The 12,133-nt window shown below is 41.1% G+C and overlaps 1 protein-coding gene across 6 annotated transcripts in view; it reads left to right on the top strand.

Annotated features, from left to right (window-relative positions):
• ntm (neurotrimin) overlaps nt 1-12,133 on the top strand; it is a 225,758-nt gene that overhangs the window by 178,534 nt on the left and 35,091 nt on the right. The window lies entirely within an intron of this gene.

Consider the following 12,133-nt stretch of genomic DNA (forward strand, 5'->3'; position numbering starts at 1 on the left):
AGCTGATTGATGGCGATGTCACTGCTGAGCACTGATGCATTGAGGCATAACATCTCCAACCGTAGATATATTGTACATCGAATAGAAGTTCATGAAAGCCCCAGTTCTCTTTTTTTTACAGACACAGAGACAGGCACACACAAACACACAAACACACAGACACACACACACGGGCGGACACACACACGGGCGGACACACACACGCACACATACATACACACACACACACACACACACAGGCACACACACAAAAAAAAATCCATTTTTAATTAAAAGGACAGCCGTTTGTTAGTGTTATTGAGGGCTTTCATTTTCTCGGTAGCTTTTGGTCGCTGACCTCAGCAGCCCACACTGGGTCGTGGAGTGTACGGAGCGGAGCGGCGCCCAACTCAACTGAGCTGAGCCAAGCCGTGCCAAGCTGGCCCACTTTTAATTACCCATAGTCGTATTCACGAAGAGCTTGGGGTCAATTCTGGTCAGTTTATTGAAACGCCTGTAAGATTCAAGATTCAGGATCCCATTGCTCTTGTTAGCTCTCATAGTTGGACTTGGGTGAGGTTAATCTGATGGTGCTGCTTGCATAGGAGCGTATCATGAGGGTTGCCGGAGGGTTGCCGTTTCGAACCCCGACCAGTAGGAACGGCTGAAGTGCCCTTGAGCAAGGCACCTAAGAAGACGAGAAGGCTGAGGTGTGTGTTGGGGAAATGACCTAGCTTCAAACCTGGTCCCCGTGGAAACTGAGCCTCTTCGTGATTACATGGAGGTTTGCTTGTGTAGTTTATTGTTGTCAATACGCTGATAAATTGCAGCTGAAAGGAGCTCAAGGGAAGTGCTGATATTTAGTGTAGTTTCACTGAAAATGACTAATATTGACATGCATCATGTGCTGTAAATTATCCAGGCGCCTAGTATTTTTGGTGTGGCACTGTCTGTGTAGGCTTGCTTATACCCCATAGTGGTTATGTTGTAGGCCTACTGTATACTTATGCTCACAGCTAGCCAGATTCCATTTGTCTTTGTTTGTTTGTCTGTTTGTTTGTTTTTCCCCATGTGTGTACAGGCTCAACAGTAGAATAGATTTTGCTGATACATGTTAGAGGCATTCATTAAAGAGCAGCCTATTAACATTGTCACATGTAGATAAGTGTAGCAGATTCCCAGATGATGCAATAATATTAGGTTCCAAAATGCAGCCTCTGCCTAGTTTCACACAGCGTCTGGTGTAAACCACGCACATTTCGGGTTTCTGGTTTCCTTTTGTTCAGGGCTTGAATTATCTTTTTGTCTTTAAGGGGGTCTCTCTATCTCATAAAAAGTTGGCACACCCCGTGCATAGCCTAACAAGGCGATGAAATAGCCTAGGCGTACAATATATGCGCACGGTAGGCCTAGGCTTTACCTTGACACACGCACACAACAGACATAGATTTTTCATAGAAATTAATTGCTTTTAATTAATTTCAACATATTATTGATTGTAATAGTCCATATTTCATTTCGATTTCACAATACAAAGAAATAGACTAAACGATTTAGTCTGTGCCATTCTCAATTTCACAACGTGACTCATTTGAACCAGACCACCGTCTCAGATAGGCTATCTCAGTGTCAAACACAATAATGCATGTAGTATAACTTATACACAGGGAAAAAGCACTAACTGGCAGAAATGATAAGCCATTGCAGCCAAACTATGTTCTAGTATTGTTGAACCGTGGAAAATTAATAGACGAACAATTTTGGAGTTTGCACTGAGATGTCAGGTAGCCATTGAATATTCCGACATCAGAGATTGCTAACGGGTGTTTCAAAATATCTGGGAACTTTCTGGAGCTCTGAATGGCAGAGGATAGCTACAGATCATCAGACAACACAATCATTGTAGGCTGCATTATGGGCCATAATTTATGGCTTTGTCAATCAACATAGAAGAGGTGAAGCGCAAGTTCAACAGCAAATAGGACTTTTCAGCACATATCAAACCATATAGGCTAGCCCAATGAATGCCTATGTAAATAGACAAAACACTCGCATCAAAGCAGGGTGACTTCTTCAGATTTGCGAGTGCTGTCAAAACGATCGTATACGGTTTGCTCATATAGTCTAGTGGTGTGGTGGTGAAGTGTCATGCTGCGTTCAAGAGCGTAGGGTAGGTCTATGTCCCGTAGTAGCCTATATTTTAATTTAATGTCTTTAATGGTAACAGATCACACAGAGATGGATAATGAGCAGTTGTTTAAGATTAAATTGCAATGCCAGACACCTTCAGATATGAGAGATTTTTGACTTTGTTGCTTTCATGGGAGCCAGTCCTCACTCTATGGGAGCTCGGCTGCCTCTGGCTCCCACGTAATTTGAGCACTGCTTTTGTTGGCTGAATAGATAGAGATACAGATTTTGATGTTAAAGAGATACTGAGATATTGAGAGATATGCCCTTTCACATCAATATTCAACACCATGCTAAGACGTTGCCCAGTTAGTCAAAAAAGGACTAAACAGGTTATGATCCTACCTGATCAACAACGTTACATAGTGCAATATTAATCTCTCCAGGCATGCACTAATGTAAGACACTCCATTTTCCATATTATGAGTCAGTGAAGTGCCTGAATGAATTTGAAGCCATTATTTTAAGGTAAAAGACTTATTGTGCATTGTGTTGCCTCAAATCAGAGCCAGGGGAACAGAGAGAATGTGATGTTTTTGTCTACATAATAGTTTCAGGAAGATGGAGTCAAATTATCAAATGTGTTAAACCAATGGCTAACAAAAAGGGAAAAAAGTATCTGATGAAACACAGTGAAATGCCATATAAAATTGTTGATATGGCACCGAAAGACTTATTTTAGGTGGTAGTTTTACTTGAGAGATTACCTATCTGCTGTCAAGAGGATTCACCAACACATTAAGGGTGTGTTCTACTATTGATTTCTCTATGTACAACTATTGCACAGACAGCATCAATTGGCTCTACATGCATTTTTTATAAACCTGAAACTCACTTTTACTCCCCTCGGCAGTTTGTTTGCCTTAATATTTGGATAGGACGTAGGTGAGTGTTCTTGGTTAGCTAGCACCCCCATAGTCTGCCTACTGAATGGAGAAAGTGTGACATACTGTATGTGCTTTGTGGAAAGATTCAAGGATTTCTGATAAAGTATGTGCCGGGACGAAAACACTCTGAAAAAGAAAGAACCTCGGATTTGACATAACTGACCAAAATGAAACATTCTTACATGAAGAATCCACTGATATGAATTCCTCCTCCTTTGTGCAATCAATTCTCTAATGGAAGACATTATACAGCTTTAACCAGCCAGGACAGCACTTGCTACATGCACTAGTGGGCTGTTTGCTGCTGGTGGAGAAGTGCACCCTAAGGACAGTTCTTCAGTGGAAAGCAATCAAAAAGGCCTTCTTTCCTTCAGAAAGTTAAAATCGAGTCATATTCAGCAGACACTAAAAAACAACACAAAGGCAACAGTGGATTCCGGAATGGAACCTGGGCTGGACGATTGTCGGGCGTTGATGTTGCCACTGCTCCTGACCACGCCCACTTCTTACAAAGACTGACTCACAAATGTGCCAAAGGAAAGGCCAAGATGTTGAACTCACCATTTCTCATTAGAGGATGTCAATTCATTCTCTGCCTCATATAGGATGACACCCTGTGCAAGCAGAATGTCATTTTTATATATGAAAGGCTGCATTGATTTAGGCTTATCTATCTCTGGGTTTTCTCATTCACTCCTACACCCTATTGGCTGACCAGTCTTCTAGAATGTGAATGTAGCCAGAGCTAGTGTTGTCATAGTCAACAGCCACAAATGTGTCTGATCAAAAAAGGACCAAGTTGTGTAGTAATTTATGAGACTTCCTTGGGGTCCTGGATGCTATCAGCTGTGGTCTAGTTCTGTACAGTGTGGCGCCTCCTCTGACCATAATGTCATTAATCTGCACAGTAAGGGAGGCTTCTCCATTAGTCTCCTAAGTTGAGTGCGAGGCCCAGCACAGGGTGACAAATGGGCTTGCAATTTACTTGGGATAGAGACAATAATGAACAATTTGCTGCAGAACTTCATCTGCAGTTAGGTGGCATGTGGCTAATATATTGTAATGCCATTTATATCCAGCCACTGACTTGAAGATTCAGTAACACTGGTAGCCAGTGTCTCCTATGAGATTTAGTGTATCTGTTGACCTAGCGTTCCTTAAATTGCTCATCGTAAAAGCACCCATGACACCCAAAAAACATTTGCTGCTGTCTTATTTCAGTTGTGCCTGACACTTTGATTTTGGCAGCTCTCTCAGGATTTGCACTTCATCCCTTCAGCTTTTGTCATGGTGCGTCAAATGTGTGATGAGATTTCTCCGACTGATAAACAAGTGTGCTGCTGTGGCAGCACTCAAAATATGCCACATATGTCTATGCATATGCATGCTGTACGGAGTGAGCTATTTTTCTGTTCAGTTCAGTCTACTGTTTAGGCAAATGAAGAAAATACCAGGGCAATAACTGAAAGATAAGTTCAGGGTAACACTTTATTTTAATGTGCCGCTGTTACAGTGTACCTACCTAATTAGGTACAGTGGTACAACCTGTGTAACAACATGTACTATCATGTACTATCATTGTACTTGCATTATGCATTTGTGGGTACCTACATATAGTTGTTACATTGTAATACTGAGTGCTTTTACAAAACTTTGCCAATTTGCCTAAATTTTCATCAGAGGCAAAGAGCTGACCTGAGACCTGCTGGATGGGGTAAATCTGGTTATAATAGATTTGATATACAAAGCATTCTTAGCTCCATTCTAGGCCTCATTGTCTTCAGTGTACATGTAACAGCTGTGCTGCTACAACCTTGTTACTCTTTGATACAATGGAATAAACCTATTAAGTGTACCAGTTAATTACTTACATGTACATATGACATGTATGTTATGTCTTCGATGTCTTGGAACAGGTCTACTAATTCACTACATAGTACACAAATCAACTGTGTTGGTACACATTTATTACTCTTTTGGTACAGTGGAATAAACCCATTAAAATAAAGTGTACCAGTTAAGTACTTACATCTACATATATACATCCTGTCAATGATGTTATGCATCCTGTAATTGATGTGTTGAAACGTGTCTGCTGTTACACCACACAGTACATGTGAATTAGTAGACCTGTTCCAAGACAAGACCTGTTCCAGTTTATTTCACTGTATCAAAGAGTAACAAGGTTGTAGCAGCACAGCTGTTACATGTACACTGAAGACAATGAGGCCTTGACTGGAGCTACTGTAAGCATGCTTTGTATATCAAATCGATCATGACCCGATTTACCCCATCCAGCAGGTCTCAGGTCAGCTCTTTGCCTCTGATGAAAATTTAGGCAAATTGGCAAAGTTTTGTAAAAGCACTCAGTATTACAATGTAACAACTATATGTAGGTGCCCACAAATACATTATGCAAGTACAATGATAGTACCTGATAGTACATGTTGTTACACAGGTTGTACCACTGTACCTAATTAGGTAAGTACACTGTAACAGCGACACATTAAAATAAAGTGTTACCAAGTTCAGTTATGGCACCACTGTACCTTTTTCATTCCCTGTGGCATAAAGGACAGTTTATACTTTAACAGCAGACATACTTGAAAAATAGCTGCTTTTACATTGGACATAAATACATAACCGTTTGGGAGGCATAACACAAAAGCTCATTGACTTTTATGCTAGTCGAATAAGAGAAAGTTTGGGTACATGAATCATGTGCCGCTCAAAGGTGGCAGAGAGAAATTACCTCGGAAATACTTGTTTTTGACATCTCTGAACACTCCTCCACTGTATAGAACTGTCACGCCTTTTTTTGCCTCTTTCTGAGGTTTCAATTAAATGTACTTCCAGTTAAATGACTCCGATCGCTTGCATTTAGCAAATAGAAAAAAGAAAGATGGGATCTGTTGCCGTGGCAACACTGGTCTGAATAGCAGCCTGATTGAGACAGCTCTGATGGTTAAGGTTAGGCACTATACAATGCTTGGACATAATGTTCTTGCAAAATACCACAGCGGCATGCTGTTTGACAAAAGCTATTGAGAACAGACTAAATTATTTCATTATAAAAGAGTAAGTAACAGTCCACAGTGGGTGGGAGTGAACCATTATTTAACCATACTGTAGATCAAAATATTTCAAAGATATTTCAGACTTCATGACGACATCCTTTGAATGCCACTTTAACTATCGGTATTTACAGTACTTTGTATAGGCCTAAGTATATACAACACATATGGATAGCTTCTTTCTTTCATCCTTGTGTTTATTTTGTGAGGAAATATAAAATTGATGATAGGTTACATTAAAGATCAAAATATCTTGTTTGTTTTGTGTAGTGCAGCCCCTTTTTGTTGCAAGTTCTTTAAAGCCCAGTAGGAGTTCTCTGGATTTTGATCACAGACTTGTTCTGATATCTGGTATTGCACTCCTCAGGTATTCCAAGAAAATTTACATGAAATGGTGTGTGGTCAGTAATTTCAAAACCATGGTGGATAATGGCATGAAATGGTGTGTGGTCAGTAATTTCAAAACCATTGTGGATAATGGCATGAAATTGTGTGTGGTCAGTAATTTTAAAACCATGGTGGATAATGGCAGCTAAGGTCAATGCTGAACAATAAAGAGTGCATCTGGACCAACTGTGACTGTTGATAATACACCCTTGTGCAAATTAATTGAAACAAGTTGTTAAAAATACAATACTGGCTGATGCAGTTCTAATCGCCTCCGGCTGCCTACATTTCATTAGACCGCTTTAAATCACTTTAAAGTAGTAGGGCACTTGGAGAGGCTAGATCTCGTAGACCAAATGCCGTATTGTGCTATGTTTGTGAAAGTGAAACTAAATTTGATGATCCGGTCTGTGATTTGGAGCCAGTCTAAAACTGACCAGGACATTCCTGGGGCATTCTACTATGGAAATTAGGGCCAGTAGTTCTTGCATAAGCCTGTATAGAGAAACAAACACTGAAAACATAACCTCATTGGAAGAGGTGATAAATTGATTCAATAATGGCATAATTTGGGGAAATTGCATTATGGTGGACCAGGGTGTATACAGGTACTATTGACTGGATGGAACTTTTAGTTCAACTACATTTCTGTTATTTTAGAACATCTGAAGACATAAACTCAAAAAATAGTTCCAATCTTTAGTCTTGGTGTCTTCTGTTGCCAAGCAACGCAACCAATCATTCGACAGACAAGTACAGTGATCGGCTATATGTGCTTGTGCACACAATAATCTGAATAGCCTACTTGCTTGTCTATGCATCACATGCTAAATTAAACTTTCACCATACTCCATTCACTCCATTTTCTCACTCAACTGTCAAAACGCTGAAATTGCTGCTTTGAATGAATGTAACGTTCACAACGGACAATTCAATGCAAAATACACCATGATTAGTTGCGGTGAAGAGCCTGAGTGGGGGAAGTCCTGACATATCGGCACTCATGGAATGCCTCTCGTCCAATCAGAAATTAATACATAGTTCAACGAGACCTAACTGTTGTATACAGTATGTGCTCAAAATCAACAGGGTGTGAGATGTAACTTACTTTCATCTGACAGTTTGGGTGAAGCATATGCTCAAAACATGAGATGTCCTGTATTGATTGTGTGTGTCTGTGTGTGGAGGGGTTGTGTATTAAATCCTTTCAAAAGATGGGCAAATGTACAAAGAGAGTTGAAAATGGACCATCCAGCTTGAAACCAGCTATGTGGCCAATGTTTACCATTTACAGAGCCATATTTCTCCTGTTCACATACAGAATGGGCATCTAGAGAATCCTGGAATATAATTGGCTGAATTTGACAAAAGTGTGTTGGGTTTCTCTACAGTCAGTCTGTACAACTCAGGAGAGAGAGAGAGAGAGAGAGAGAGAGAGAGAGAGAGAGAGACAGAGAGATTAAAAGAGAGAGATGGGAAGGACTGCTTGTCATGAGTTCATGGTTTAAAATGGGAAGGCGTACCTACATTACACATGTTAATCAGCATCAAACATCAAAGAATTTTTTTTTTTACGTCTTTGTTGCCGAGGGAACTCCGATTTTCAACAGCTGTGTGTTGCCAGGGGATGGAAATATCATTTGGAATTTAACAGATGTAGAATCATTAGGTATTGTTAGATTTGTTTTCCTTTTTCATCTGTTTCCCCCCTTTTCAAGCTTGGTTGAACACTCAAAAACTGCCAAGTATCTTTATGCATCCATTCTTGTGTTAATTTGTCGTCTCAAGCGGATTTGGTAACTGTGGGTGTGAACACCGCAATGATCATGCTTGCGGAGGCGTAATATGTTTATGCCAGCTCTAATTCATTCAAATCAAAACACCCTGACACCAGCTGAAAAGCCGTGAGTTTATTTTTTTTTACCACATTTTTGTTCCTGAGCATTGAGGTCAAGGAGAGAGACAACTTATACTAATCCCCACAAAGCTTTCCTAAGCTACTGCTGTCATCTACATTTATGAGGGAAGACAGGGAAGAATTGCCGAAGGTTATGAGGCTGCATGAAACATTGTTTAGTCTGTCTCACTGCAGTTGCTCCCCTGACTCACTCACTGTAGGGATCAGGAGCGCGTGAGAAAAGCCTTGTTTCTGGGATTTTCTTCCATGTTGAAATGTTGCTCAGTTCATATTTGGGCTAAACATGGCAGAGAATGAAGGGAAACACTGGATGTGTCAATTACTGGGGAATTTATGCTGTATGATAAAGCCCAGGACTTTATGACATACACTTCATGACTGGACCAGCACTTGCTGTACATCACCTTGCACCATTATAATTCATAATCTGAAGGTCATGAATAATTGGATGGTGTAGCTGTGGTAGAGTTGGCCCCGGTTTGATAACCCACAGTTGCATAATCAGTGACACTTTGAATAAAAAGTGTCTGCAAAACAATAGATATTAACTGTATGAGATGACTTGTGTGAAAGATAAAGTGTTGGTCTGGTGAGAAGGCCTTAGTGTCAGCGCCTGAGATATGTTGGAACCTACTGTACCACATGTTGTAGCCTACCTCAGGGTAAAATTATTCACTGTTCAGATAATTATGTCCCTCGCTAAGACATTTGTGAAGGTATCCAGTTCATAATAAGCAATGTATACGTGGTCTGTACGCTTATAATACATGAGCTGTTTTGGCCCTGAGCCTTGAAAGCCGTGTTTGTTCCTTTTTGATCACTAGTAAGCAAGGTGAGATAGGCTAGCATTAACTGTTGTTACATTACAAAGCACATTGTTCTACAGTGTATAGTAGTGATGTTAGTTGGCCAGTTATTGTGGGTTAATGGTGCTAATTAGCATCCCTGTCAGCCAATCACAATGTGTTGCCGGGAGGTAATTGTGGGGGGAAGCAAACTGTAATTGCTACTCTCACAAAAGCATAGCTGTATGACATCAGTGCCATATGTCGTTTGTACATGCCAATCTCTTAAAGATATTCAGAGCTAAAACATGCCCTTGACTTGTTTCTACAACATCCGTGAAGGCAAGCATTATGATTACAGGAGTTCTGTAACACATTCGCCACGTCCTTGCCTTTACAGAGGAAAGACTGAAATCAGACCCAAGGGACTCAACGGAGGTCATAATAAAGTTCAACGTGAGGCATTAAGCAGTAAAGATGACATTAATGATACGAGAGAGGACCCTGGGAGAGGTTTCTTTTCAGTCACGGGGTCAGACGCAATGCCTCCTGCCCTGTTAGGGTGGCGGAGGCAGGAAAGCATGTCAGCCACAGTGAAGGTGTCCTTGAAGCAGCTGTTGCTTTAGAAAGCGATTGTTCAGTTACACAGGAGCTTCAGGGCATAGAAGAAGTCCAGAAAAAGTTCACTTTTTACAAAAGTTTTCACTTCCTGGATTGTTGGTGTGGCAGACAACGATAATAAGGATGCAGGATCATTTTCCTCCACACAGAAAGAATAGCTGGAGTCGAAGATCATTAGAAAGGAGCAGCTCCCGCCAACAAGGCAGACGACATCTGGCCCTGCAAGTGAACCCCTCATCAGAATAATGGCTTCAAACAAAAGGGGTTGCTGAGGATTCGGGCGGAGACTGGATGCTAATTACTGCTATGGTAAAGTGCCTTGGGAGAATATATCATCCATGAGGCCTTTCCTTCTCTTGGCATATATGTGTCAAAACAACTCTTTCCCATACTAGACTGTACATGCTAGACTCTGGTTGTGACAGAAGTGTCCTTCTTGTACAAGCCAGGGTTTGTTTTTTCTCTGCATACAAGGCTGCCTTTTGAAGTAGCCTCGTTGAGTGCCATTACACAGCGTGCAATGGAGAGCTTCCTCTCTGCTGTCAAACCAGTGCAGCAGAACACTGTATAACTTGATGATACTTCAGCGACTTCAGTGCTGTTATCCTCCTCTGCTCAGATCCGGGGTTTGTCATGGAGAGAGGGGGAGAGCGAGGGACAGAGGGATTGAGGGGACTGTGTGTCTTTAAGCCCACCCACTGAGAGCCCTCTTAGAGGGCATTTGAGGAGATGATCTGGCGTATGTCTCGTAAAATCAGATTCTCGAAAACTGAGACCTATGCGCCTCATCACGGTAACGTTTCCCTGGCAATTGTTTGAGAGAGACTGAGGCGAAACCGCCAGGCTTGGCTCGGACAGATTAGTGTCTTGTCTTTTCCTTTAGGTGAAACTGCGGTGCGAGTTGTGTGTGCGCTGTAAGAAACACAAGCATGCCAACTTGATCCCATACTCCCATAACAGCACTTTCCAGGACCACGGAAAAAGTGGCCCCATGCTTCTAGAAATGAACACAGTGCAGTGATGAAACCAGCCACAAGCACAATGTGTATGAGGAACGTAAGAGTAAGATAAGAGTGAGATAACTGAAATACATGGTTGCAATGCATGCAATTAAGCAAAATAAATCTGTTTGACTTTCAGGTACATATGATTTTGATCATGTGATAGTACATGTGATTGTATGCCGTATGCCTGTGCCATTGTAAGTATGACTCAGCTAGCATCATATGATGTAAGCAAACTAATTTTCTTTTTAGTATTCCACATTCAAAACTGTGTTGAAGCGTTTTGCAGCTAACCTCATCGCTTACTGTATGCAATTTAGATGATGTGAACAGCAGACTCGGGGTGCTTCATATTTAAATGCCATCCGCATGACATGTCAAACTCAGAGAGCCACAGATCCTGATGAACTCTTACGAAGCTCTAGTGAGATGAGCCGCACCACTAAGCCACACTACTGTGCTTAATGGCTTTCGTGTGGGAAGCAGGGTTTGAAAAGCTAGAACTCTGAAGAGCTTTTGGGATAGATGTTAAACTGCTGGGGAAATTAACTACTGTGAATGTTGGGTTGATAAGGCAAGTGTAGCATTGAAGGACCTACTGTGTATTTCAAGCTGAAAGAGAAATTTACTTGGGCACTTTATAGGCTATGTTTTTTGCGCCTGTCCCTCTAATTACAATATTTTAACTCAATTGAATTTGAATAATGTTTAAATTGCCTCAAGAGAATGAGTCCAAGCCAGCACTTATGGGTCATTGTAGATATCCTTTCTGGCACATAGTTCTCTTTTTTCTTTTTAAAATATTGATCGTTTGACCATGTTCAACATATTTCTGAGAACACACAGTCTTTAAGGCATGTATCCCATTTTGTTCACTTGCTGGAGTTCTTAATTCCAGCCAATTCCCAGCCATGCAGCAAAGCTCATACATGCGGCCTACCAGGCCTTGGTGTGTTTTGGAATTTGCATCCTAATCAATGTCTCAGAGAGGTCACCATTTGCATGTCAAATCATCTGACATTTGGAGTCGATGAAAACAATCATTCTGCAGCTGTGAATCAAACATTAGAGCTTGTGAATCTATGATAAGCCATTTTGTCTCGTTAAGGAAGAGGGGGAGGGAGCTTGCCATTGTTCAATGGTAGCGTGTATAAGAGACGACATTCTGTGAAAGTTGTCGTTTTGTAAACACATCGACTGTAATTGAATGTGTTTTCACTCTTCACTGCCTAACTGACACCTCGGGCAGAAATTAAGTTACACCGGTGAATATGTTGATCGTTTGCAT

Source organism: Alosa sapidissima, chromosome 5 (genome assembly GCF_018492685.1).
Source record: "Alosa sapidissima isolate fAloSap1 chromosome 5, fAloSap1.pri, whole genome shotgun sequence".
NCBI lineage: Eukaryota > Metazoa > Chordata > Actinopteri > Clupeiformes > Clupeidae > Alosa > Alosa sapidissima.